The following is a 10,043-nucleotide window of genomic DNA, read 5'->3' on the forward strand; positions in this document are numbered from 1 at the left end:
CAGGAGAGGGAGAGAACCCATCTGTACCCACTGGAAGATGTGATGGGAAGATGGCAGTATAAGAAAACATTCAACCATAGAAAGACTAATAGGACATCACCAGAGCCTAAGGATTCTATGCCACTAAGTTTCTGACTGGTATTCCTGTCCAGTGGTGAGAGTGGGGTGTTGAAGTATCCCACTATAAGTGTACGAGGATTTACATGTGATTAGAGTTTTAGTAATGTTTCTTTTGCCAATGTTTGTGTCTCTGTATTTGGGTCATAGATGTTCAGAATTGAAATTTCATCTTGATTTTTACTTTCTGTGATTAATATGAAATGATCCTCTTCATTTCTTTTGATTAATTTTAGTTAACAGTTAATCTAATTTGTTAGATATTAGGATAGCTACACCAGCTTGTTCTTAAGTTCATTTGATTGGAAAATCTTTTCCCAAACTTTTACTCTGAGGAAATGTCTCTTTGTAGTTGAGATGTGTTTCTTGTATGAAGAAGGATAGATTCTGTTTTTGTAAACATTCTGATAGTCTGTGACTTTTTATATGCAAGTAAAGACCATTGATATTGACAGATATTAATGATTATTGATTCATGATTCTTGCTTGTTTTTTATTTGTTTTGTTGGTGATATTTTGTGAGGATTTAGCTTTTTGGTGTTTGGTAATGTGCTATTATGGATTGCCTATGTTTTTGTGAGTGGAGTTAAATTCCTTAGTTCGGATTTTTCCTTCCAGTACTTTCTGTAGGGTTGGATTGGCTGATATGTATTGTTTAAATGTACTTTTGTCATGGAATATCTAGTTTTCTCCTTCTATAGTGATTGAAACTTTAATGGTTACACTAGTCTGGGCTAGCTTCCATAGTCTCTTAGTGTTTGAAGAACATCTATCCAGAAGCTTCTCTGACTTTTAGAGCATCCATTGAGTTGTCAGGTACAATTATGATAGATCTACATACAGATGATACTGGGACTTTTTTACTTTCCTGCCATTAATAGTCTTTCTTTATTCAATATGCTTGGTGTTTTGATTTTGACATTGCAAGGGGACATTATTTCTTGGTGCAGTCTATTTGGTATTCTGTAGGATCCTTTACATTCATAGGGATGTCCTTCTTTAGGTTGGGAAAGATTTCTTCTCTGACTTTGTTGAATATGTTTTCTGTACCTTTGAGATGGTTTTCATTGTCTTTTACTATATCTATTATTCTTAGGTTTGGTCTTTTCATGTTATCCCATATCCTGTATAATTTGTGTTAAGGATATATTGGACTTAAGATTTTCTTTGGTCGATGAATCTATTTCCTCTAGTTTATCTTCAGAACCTGAGATTCCCTCTTCTATCTCTTGTATTCTTTTGGTTATGCTTGCATCTGTAGTTCCTGTCATTTACCCAGATTTTCTATTTCCAGCACTGCCTCAGTTTGTGGTTTCTATGTTGTCTCTATTTCAGTTTTCAATTCTTGAATTGTGTGAATTTTTCCTTGAACATTTTGTTTCTTTTTTTCTTGTCTTTCCTTACTTTCTTTATGATATTTGTTTATTTCTCACATTTTTGGTTCATGTTTCCCTCCATTTCTTCCATTTTTTGTTTTTTCTTCCCTTTATTCAAGGGATTTTCTCTTTCTTAATTGAGGGCCTCTATTATCTTCATTAAGTTGTCTTTAGGTCATTGTCTTATGGTTCATCTAGGGTGGGAAGTTCAGATCTTCCTTATATTGAATCTCTAGACTCAGGTGGTGGCATGCAGTCTTTCTGTTTTTGAAAGTGATCTTATTCCCATCCCTTCTTTAAGTGTGTACAGGTGGGGTCTCTCCCTCTCCTGGTGGGTATGGGTCCAAGTCTCCAATTGCAGCAGATGTTATTTGATTTGATCTGCTCCAGGTCTCTCTGGGAATCATTATTGGGATGGAAATGAGGGCTGTAGGCCTAGGACATGCGGAGATTGGCAGGAGAAGGCCTGGCATTCAACTCTCCTGGTGGGTGCTGATCTAGGGCTACAATGGTTGCAGATACTGGATGGTTTGATCTGCCTACAGGTCTCTCTGGGGGATTTCTTGGCAGGACAGGTATGGGGACTGCTTTTCAGGCAATTCCAACAAAGAAGTTCGGCTGTAGAAGGCCCTGCACTCATCTCAAGTGTTGAGTGCAGATCCAAGCCTCAGTACTCCATTTCTTTAATGGATTTTTAAAATATTTTTATGTCTACATTTTTTAGTTATTTGTATATTTATGAGATTAGCCTTCTGTCAGATATACAGTTGCAGATGACTTTTCCAATTCTGTGACCTAATTTTTGTTCTATTCACCATGTCCATTGCTTTATAGAAGCTTCTCAGTTTGAGAAGATTGCATTTATCGATTGTTGCTTTTAGTGTCTGTGCTACTGGGGTTATATTTAAGAAATTGGGTATTTTGCCAGTGTGCTCAAGGCAATTACCCACTTTCTTTTCTATTAGGCTCAGTATGGAAGGATTTATATTGAGGACTTTGATCCATTTGGAATAGAGTTTTGTTCTATATGCATTCTTCTACATAAAATATCCATTTGTGAGAGTACCAATTGTTGAAAATGCTTTCAATTTATACTTAATAATTTTAGTTTTATTGTCAAAAATGAAGTGGTCATGTATGTGTAGATAAATAGAAGCAACTTCAATTTGATTTAATTGGTCCATGCTTCATTTTTTGTGCAAATACCAAGAAAATTTTATTACTCTAACTCTGTACTAGAGGTAAAAATCACTGGTGGTGATGACTCTTGAAGTTCACTTTTTGTACAGGGTTTTTTGGCTGCCCTGGTCATTTTGCTTTTTAATATTGTGTTGAGTAATTTTATTTTAAAGTCTATGAAGCATTTCACTGAGATTCTCATGGGGATTGCATTGAATGTGTAGATTTCTTTTGGTAGGTGGATTATATTTATTACATTGATCCTACCTTTCCAAACATTGTTTGGGGATTGTTCCATTTTCTGATATCTCCTTTAATTTCTTTCTTAAAAGAGTTAAAGTCCTTGTCATACATGTCTTTCACTTGTTTGTTTAGGATTACCTCAAGAAACTTCATGTTTTAATTTTGGCTAATGTGATGTATGTTGTTTCTCTCCCTTTTTACCATCTATATATAAGAGTGCTACACTTTTTTGTATAAATATTCTATCCTGCCTGATTATTGAAGGTGATTATTAGTTATAAGAAATACCTGCCAGTCAGGGACACCTGAGGCCAGGGTACTGCTCATGGGATCCCATTTCTGCAGGATCCAACACACCCAGAGACTGCCAAGGCCCTGTCATCTTTGAGAAGAGGACAGACATCAGAGTATTGGATATGTTTGCATCTACCAAAAGGGAATCTTGCTCCAGTGCCCACCAGGAGAGGAAGAGACCCCTCCTACATCCAGCAGAAGAAAGTATGGGAAGAAGACAATATAAAAGCACAGTCAACAACAGAAAAACTAATATAAACCACTGGAGACTAGGGACCCTACACCAGCAAGACATGAACATCACAATGCAGATGAAGCAGAAGAGAATGACCTTAAAACAATTTCATGAAAATGATGGAGGGCTTCAAAGAGGATATGAGAAAATACCTTAAAGAAATGGAAGAAACAAAAAACCAAAAATACAAGATATGAACAAATCTCTCAAGGCAACAGTTCAAGACCTAAACACTGAAATAGAGGCAATAAAGAAAGCACAATCTGAGGGAATGCTAGAAATAAAAAAGCTGGGTAAATGACTAGGAACTAAAGATGCAAGCATAACCAAGAGAATACAAGAGATGGAAGACAGAATTTCAGAAGTTGAAGATACACTAGGAGAAATAGACTCATCAACAAAAGGAAATCTTAAGTCCAAAAAATACCTAACACAACATATCTAGGAAATATGGGATACCTGAAAAGACCAAACCTAAGAATAATAGGTAGAGAAGAAGGTGAAGAAACACAACTCATAGGTACAGAAAACACATTCAACAAAAACATAGAAGACATGCTAATGAATTTACAAGAAGCCTACAAAATAGAGTGGATCACAAGAGGCAGTCCTCTTGTCACATAATAATTAAGACACCAAACATACAGAATAAAAAAAAAAGAATATTAAGAACAGCAAAAGAAATAGGCTAAGTTACATATAAAGGCAAACCTATCAGAATTACACCAGACTTCTCCATGGAAACTATGAGAGCCAGGAAGACCTGGAATGATATTCTACCAACTCTGAGAGAACATGGATGCCAGCCCAGACTACCACACACAGCAAAGCTTTCAATCACTAAAAATGGAGAAAACAAGATATTCCACGACAAAACCAGATTTAAACAATATGTAACCACTAACCCACCACTACAGAAAGTGTTGGAAGGAAAACTCCAACCTGAGGAAATTAACTACATTCACAAAAACATAGGCAATAGATAATCCCACTTTACAAAAACCAAAAAGAAACATCAGGGTAAATGCACATACAATAACACTAGCAACAACAAATCAAAATAAAAGAAGAATAAACACTCAATGGACCTTAATTTATCTCAATATTAATGGTCTTAACTTGCCTATAAATAGACACAGACTAACAGACTAGATATGAAGACAGAATCCATCCTTCTGCTGCATATAAGAAACACACATAAGTCCTGTGGTGTGTACCAGAGTCTCAGGTGAGTCTGAGAGCTGCTCTGCCACCCCAACCTCCCCCATCAACCCCTGCTTGGTTGTGCCTGAATGCCCCCCAGACAAGAGTAGACCTGCTCAGACCAGGAAGGTCCATCCTGGGTACGGACACAACCAACCCTTGTCCAACAACTGCCCTCTGACTTCCAGCTGCCGCCAGAGCCTGAGCCCTCCGCCTGCCACCAGAGAGAGGGAGACCCCATGTGCACTCACTGGAAGAAGGGATGGGAAGAAGACAGAGTAAGAACACCCTCAAAAACAGAAAAAAACTAAAATGGCACCACCAGAGTCTAGGGACTCCACACCACCAATATCCAAAAAGCCCAACACAGAGGATGAAGAAGAGATGAATCTCAAAATTTATTTAGGAAGATGATAAAGACCTTTAAAGAGGAAACAAGAAAATATATTAAAGAAATGAAAGAAAAAAACAAGCAAAAATTACATGAAATGGAGGAAAAGACAAACCAAAAAATTCAAGAAGTAAACAAATCTCTTAAAGAATCTAAAGAAAGCCAAGAAAAAACAAACAAATGAAGGAAGCACTCGAAACAGATCAAGGCAAGAAATCTGAAATAGACACAATAAAGAAAACACAGAACGAGGGGATGCTGGAAATAGAAAGGATGGTAAATGATCAGGAACTTAAGATGTGAGTATAACGGATAGAATTCAAGAGATAGAAGAGAGAATAGTTGTTGAAGACTCACTAGAGAATATGCAGTAATCCACCAAACAAAATCTCAAGTCCAACAAATCCCTAACACAAAATACCCAGGAAATACGGAACACCGTGATAAGGCTAAGAATAATAGGTATAGAAAACAGTGAATAAATACAGTTCAGAGGTACAGAAATTCAACAAAATCATAGAAGAAAACTTCCCCAATCTCCAGAAGGATATGCCTATGAAAGTACAAGAAGCCTACAGAATACCTAACAGACTAGACTATAAAAAGAAGTCTACTCAACATATAATAATCGAAACACAAAACCTGCAGAATAAAGAGAAAATATTAAGAGCAGCAAAGGAAAAAATCCAAGTAACATATAAAGGCAGACCTATCAGAATCACACCTGACTTCTCAATGGAAACTTTGAAAACCAGAAGGTCCTGGATAGATATCCTACAAATACTAAGGGAGCATGGAAGCCAACCAAGACTACAGTAACCTGTAAAACTTTCAATCACCATAGATAGTGAAAACAAGATATTACATTACAAAACCAGACTTAAACAATACATATCCGCAAATCCAGCACTACAGAAAGTTCTGGAAGGAAAACTGCAACCCAATGAAGATAAATACACTCAGAAAAACATAGGCAATCAATAATCCAATTTTACCAGCATGAAAAGAAACAGGAGGGAGAAATAAAAAAAAGAATGACAACACCACAGTAAATCCAAAACAAACAAGAACCAAAAGTCAATGTACATTAACATCTATCAATGTCAATGGTCTCAAATTGCCCATAAAAAGATACAGGCTAACAGAATGGATACGAAGACAGAATCCATCCTTCTGCTGTATAAAAGAAACACACCTCCACTTCAAAAACAGGTGTTATCTCAGCATAAAGGGTTGGGAAAAAATTTTCCAATCAAATGGGCCCAAAAAACAAGCTGGTGTACCAATCCTAATATCTAACAAATTAGACTTCAAACTAAAATCAACAAAAGAGATGAAGAAGGAAATTTCATACTCATCACAGGAAATGTCCTTCAAGATGAAGTCTCAGTCCTTAACATCTATGCCCCAAATAAGAAGGCACCCACATTTGTAAAAGAAACACTACTAAAGCTCAAACCACACAAAAAAGACACACATTTTTAGTAAGAGACTTCTACACCCCACTTTCACCACTACACAGGACCACCAGACAGAAACATAACAAAGAAACAAAGGATCTAACAGAAGTTATGATCTAAATGGGTTTAACAAATATATATAGAACATTCCATCTGAAAACAAGAGAATATGCCTTTTTCACAGGACCACATGGCACCTTCTCTAAAATTGACTATGTAGTTGGTAGTAAAGCAAACCTCCACAGATACAAAAGAACTGAAATAACCCACTGTATCTTATCACATAAACATGCTTTAAAGCTAGAATTCAACAAATTGCAGAATACCTAAAAATTCTGGAAATTGAGTAACACGCAATTGCACAATTCCTGGGTTGAGGAAAAATAAAAAGAGAAATTAAGACTTCTTAGAATTTAATGATAATGTAGACACAACACACCCAAACTTAGGGAAAACTCTGAAAGAAGTGCTAAGAGGAAAGTTCATAGCACTATGTGCCCACATGAAGAAACAGGAGAAGAGTCACACTAGAGAACTGACAGAACAAGTGAAAGCTTTAGAGTAAAAAAGGAGCAAACACACAGATGCCAGGAAATAATCAAAATGAGGGCTGAAAAGAATAAAGTAGAAACTAGGAAAGCATTGCAAAGAATCAATGAAAAAACAGTTGGTTCTTTGACTAGATCAACAAGATAAACAAACCTCTATCTAATCTAACCAAAAGGCAGAGAGAGAACATGTAATTTAACAAAATCTGAAATGAAAGGGGGGATATAAAATTGACAATGAGGAAATCCAGAGAATCTTTAGGTCATACTTTGAAAGCCTGTAGTCCAAAAATTCAAAAATCTAAAGGAAATGGACAATTTTGGGGATGGATAACACTTAACAAAATTAAACCAAAAACAGAAAAGTAGTTTAAAAATCGGCCTCTAACCACTAATGAAATTGAAGTAGTCATCAAAAACCTCCTAACCAAAAAAAGCCCAGGGCCAGATGGCTTCACTGCATAATTCTGCCAGTAAATCAAACAAGAGCTAATACCAGGACTCCTCAAATTGTTCCACATAATAGAAGCAGAAGGGACATTGCCAAACTGTTTTTACGAGGCTACAATCACTTTTAATACTCAAGCTACAGAAAGATACATCTAAAAAAGAGAACTACAGACAAATATCCCTCATGAACATCAATGCAAAAATACTCAACAAAATATTGGGTAATCGAATCCAAGAACACATCAGAAAAATAATCCACTATGATCAAGGGATGCAAGAATGGTTCAACATATGAAAATAAATCAATATATAAACATATAATCCACCATATATAAACAAACTGAAAAATAAACACCTCATGAACATCTCACTAGAAGCTGAAAAAGCCTTTGAAAAAATCCAACATCCCTTCATGGGAAAGATCTTGGAGAAAATAGGAATAACAGGAACAAATCTAAACATGATAAAAGCAATATACACGAAACCAACAGGCAATATCAAACTAAATGGAAAGAAACTCAAGGCAATTCCAATAACATCAGAAACAAGGCAAGGCTGTCCACTCTCTCCATATCTCTGCAATATTGTCCTTGAAGTTCTAGATAGAGCTAAAAGACAACAAAGGTAGATCAAGGGGATACAAATTGGAAAGGAAGAAGTCAAACTGATAGTCTACATGAGTAACCTGGAAAACGCTACCAGGGAACACCTACAGCTGATAATTACGTTCAGAAAATTAGCAGGATACAAGTTTAACTCCAAAAATCACTAGCCGTACTATAAACAGATGATAAATGCAATGAGAAAGAAATCAGAGAAACATCAACCTTCAAAATATCCACAAGCAACATAAAATATGTTGGGTAACACTAACCAAAAAAACTGAAAGACCTCTACAGTAAGAACTTTGAGTATTTTAAAAAGGAAATTAAGGAAGAAACCAAAAAAATGGAAGGATCTCCCATGCTCTTGGATAGGTAGATTCAACATAGTAAAAATGGCAATCTTGCCAAAAGTAATCTACAGATTCAATGAAATTCCCATCAAAAATCCCAACACAGTTCTTCACAAACCTTGAAAGAACAATACTCAACTTTATATGGTAAAACAAAAAACCCAGGATAGCCAAAACAACTCTCTACAAAAAAAGGATCTCCTAGTGGCATCACCATCCCTGACTTCAAGCTCTACTATAGAGCCATAGTTCTGAAAACAGCTTGCTACTGGCACAAAAATAGAAAGGTAGACCAATGGAATCAAATTTAAAACCCTGATATTAGGGGAGGAAGGGAGGGAGATGGTAACTGGGATTGTCATGTAAATCAATCTTGTTTCCAATTCAAATAACAAAATGATAAAAAATAAATAGATAAAAAATGTAAAAGAATTAGGAAACCCTGATATTAACCCTCAGGCCTATGAGCACCTTATTTTTGACAAAGATGCTAAATCTATACAATGGAAGAAAGAAAGCATCTTCAACAAATTGTGCCTGGCACAACTGGATTTGGACAGGCAGAAGATTGTGGATAGATCCATATCTGTCATCATGCACAAAACTTAAGTGCAAAAGGATCAAAGATCTCGGCATAATTCCAGCCACACTGAATCTTCTAGAAGAGAAAGTGGGAGATAACCTTGAACAAATTGGTAGAGAGGACCGCTTCCTGAACATTACACCAGTGGCATAGACATTGCAAACTGCAATTAATAAATGGGACCTCCTGAAACGGAGAAGCTTCTGTAAGGCAAAGGACACAGTCAGTAAGACAAAATGACAGCCAACATAATGAGAAAAGATCTTCAGCAACCCCACATCTGACAGAGGACTGATTTGCAAAAAATAAAATGAACTCAATGAAATTAAAAAGTGGGGTGCAGAACTATATAGAGAATTGTCAACACAGGAATATGAAATGGCTGAAAGACACTTAAGAAAGTGCTCAAAATCCTTGGCCATCAGAGAAATGCAACTCAAAACAACTTGGAGATACCACTTCACATCTGTCAGAATGGCTGAAATCAAAAACACCAATGACAATCTATGCTGGAGAGGATGTGGAGAAAAAGGAACACTCCTCCACTGCTGGTGGGAGTGTAAACTTGTAAGACCACTTTGAAAATCAGTATGGCAGTGCCTCAGAAAAATGGGAATCAGTCTATCTCAAGATCCAGCCATTCCTCTCTTGGGCATATACCCATTTAATATATGTCCATACAACAAGGACATATGTACAACCAACTTCATAGTACCATTGTTTGTTATATCCAGCACCTGGAAGCAACCTAGATGCCCTTCAACTGAAGAATGGATAGAGAAAATGTGGTACATATATACAATGGAGTACTACTCAGCAGAAAAAAAGCAATGAATTTTGAAATTCGCAGGCAAATGGATGGAACTAGAGGAAACCATCCTGAGTGAGGTAACACAGTCACAAAAGACAAACATGGTATGGACTCACATATATATGAATTTTAGCCATAGAGCAAAGGATTACCAGCCTACAATACTCTTCATCAAAGTCACTAGGAGACAAGAAGGAC

This window comes from Cricetulus griseus, chromosome X (assembly GCF_003668045.3).
Source record: "Cricetulus griseus strain 17A/GY chromosome X, alternate assembly CriGri-PICRH-1.0, whole genome shotgun sequence".
Lineage (NCBI taxonomy): Eukaryota > Metazoa > Chordata > Mammalia > Rodentia > Cricetidae > Cricetulus > Cricetulus griseus.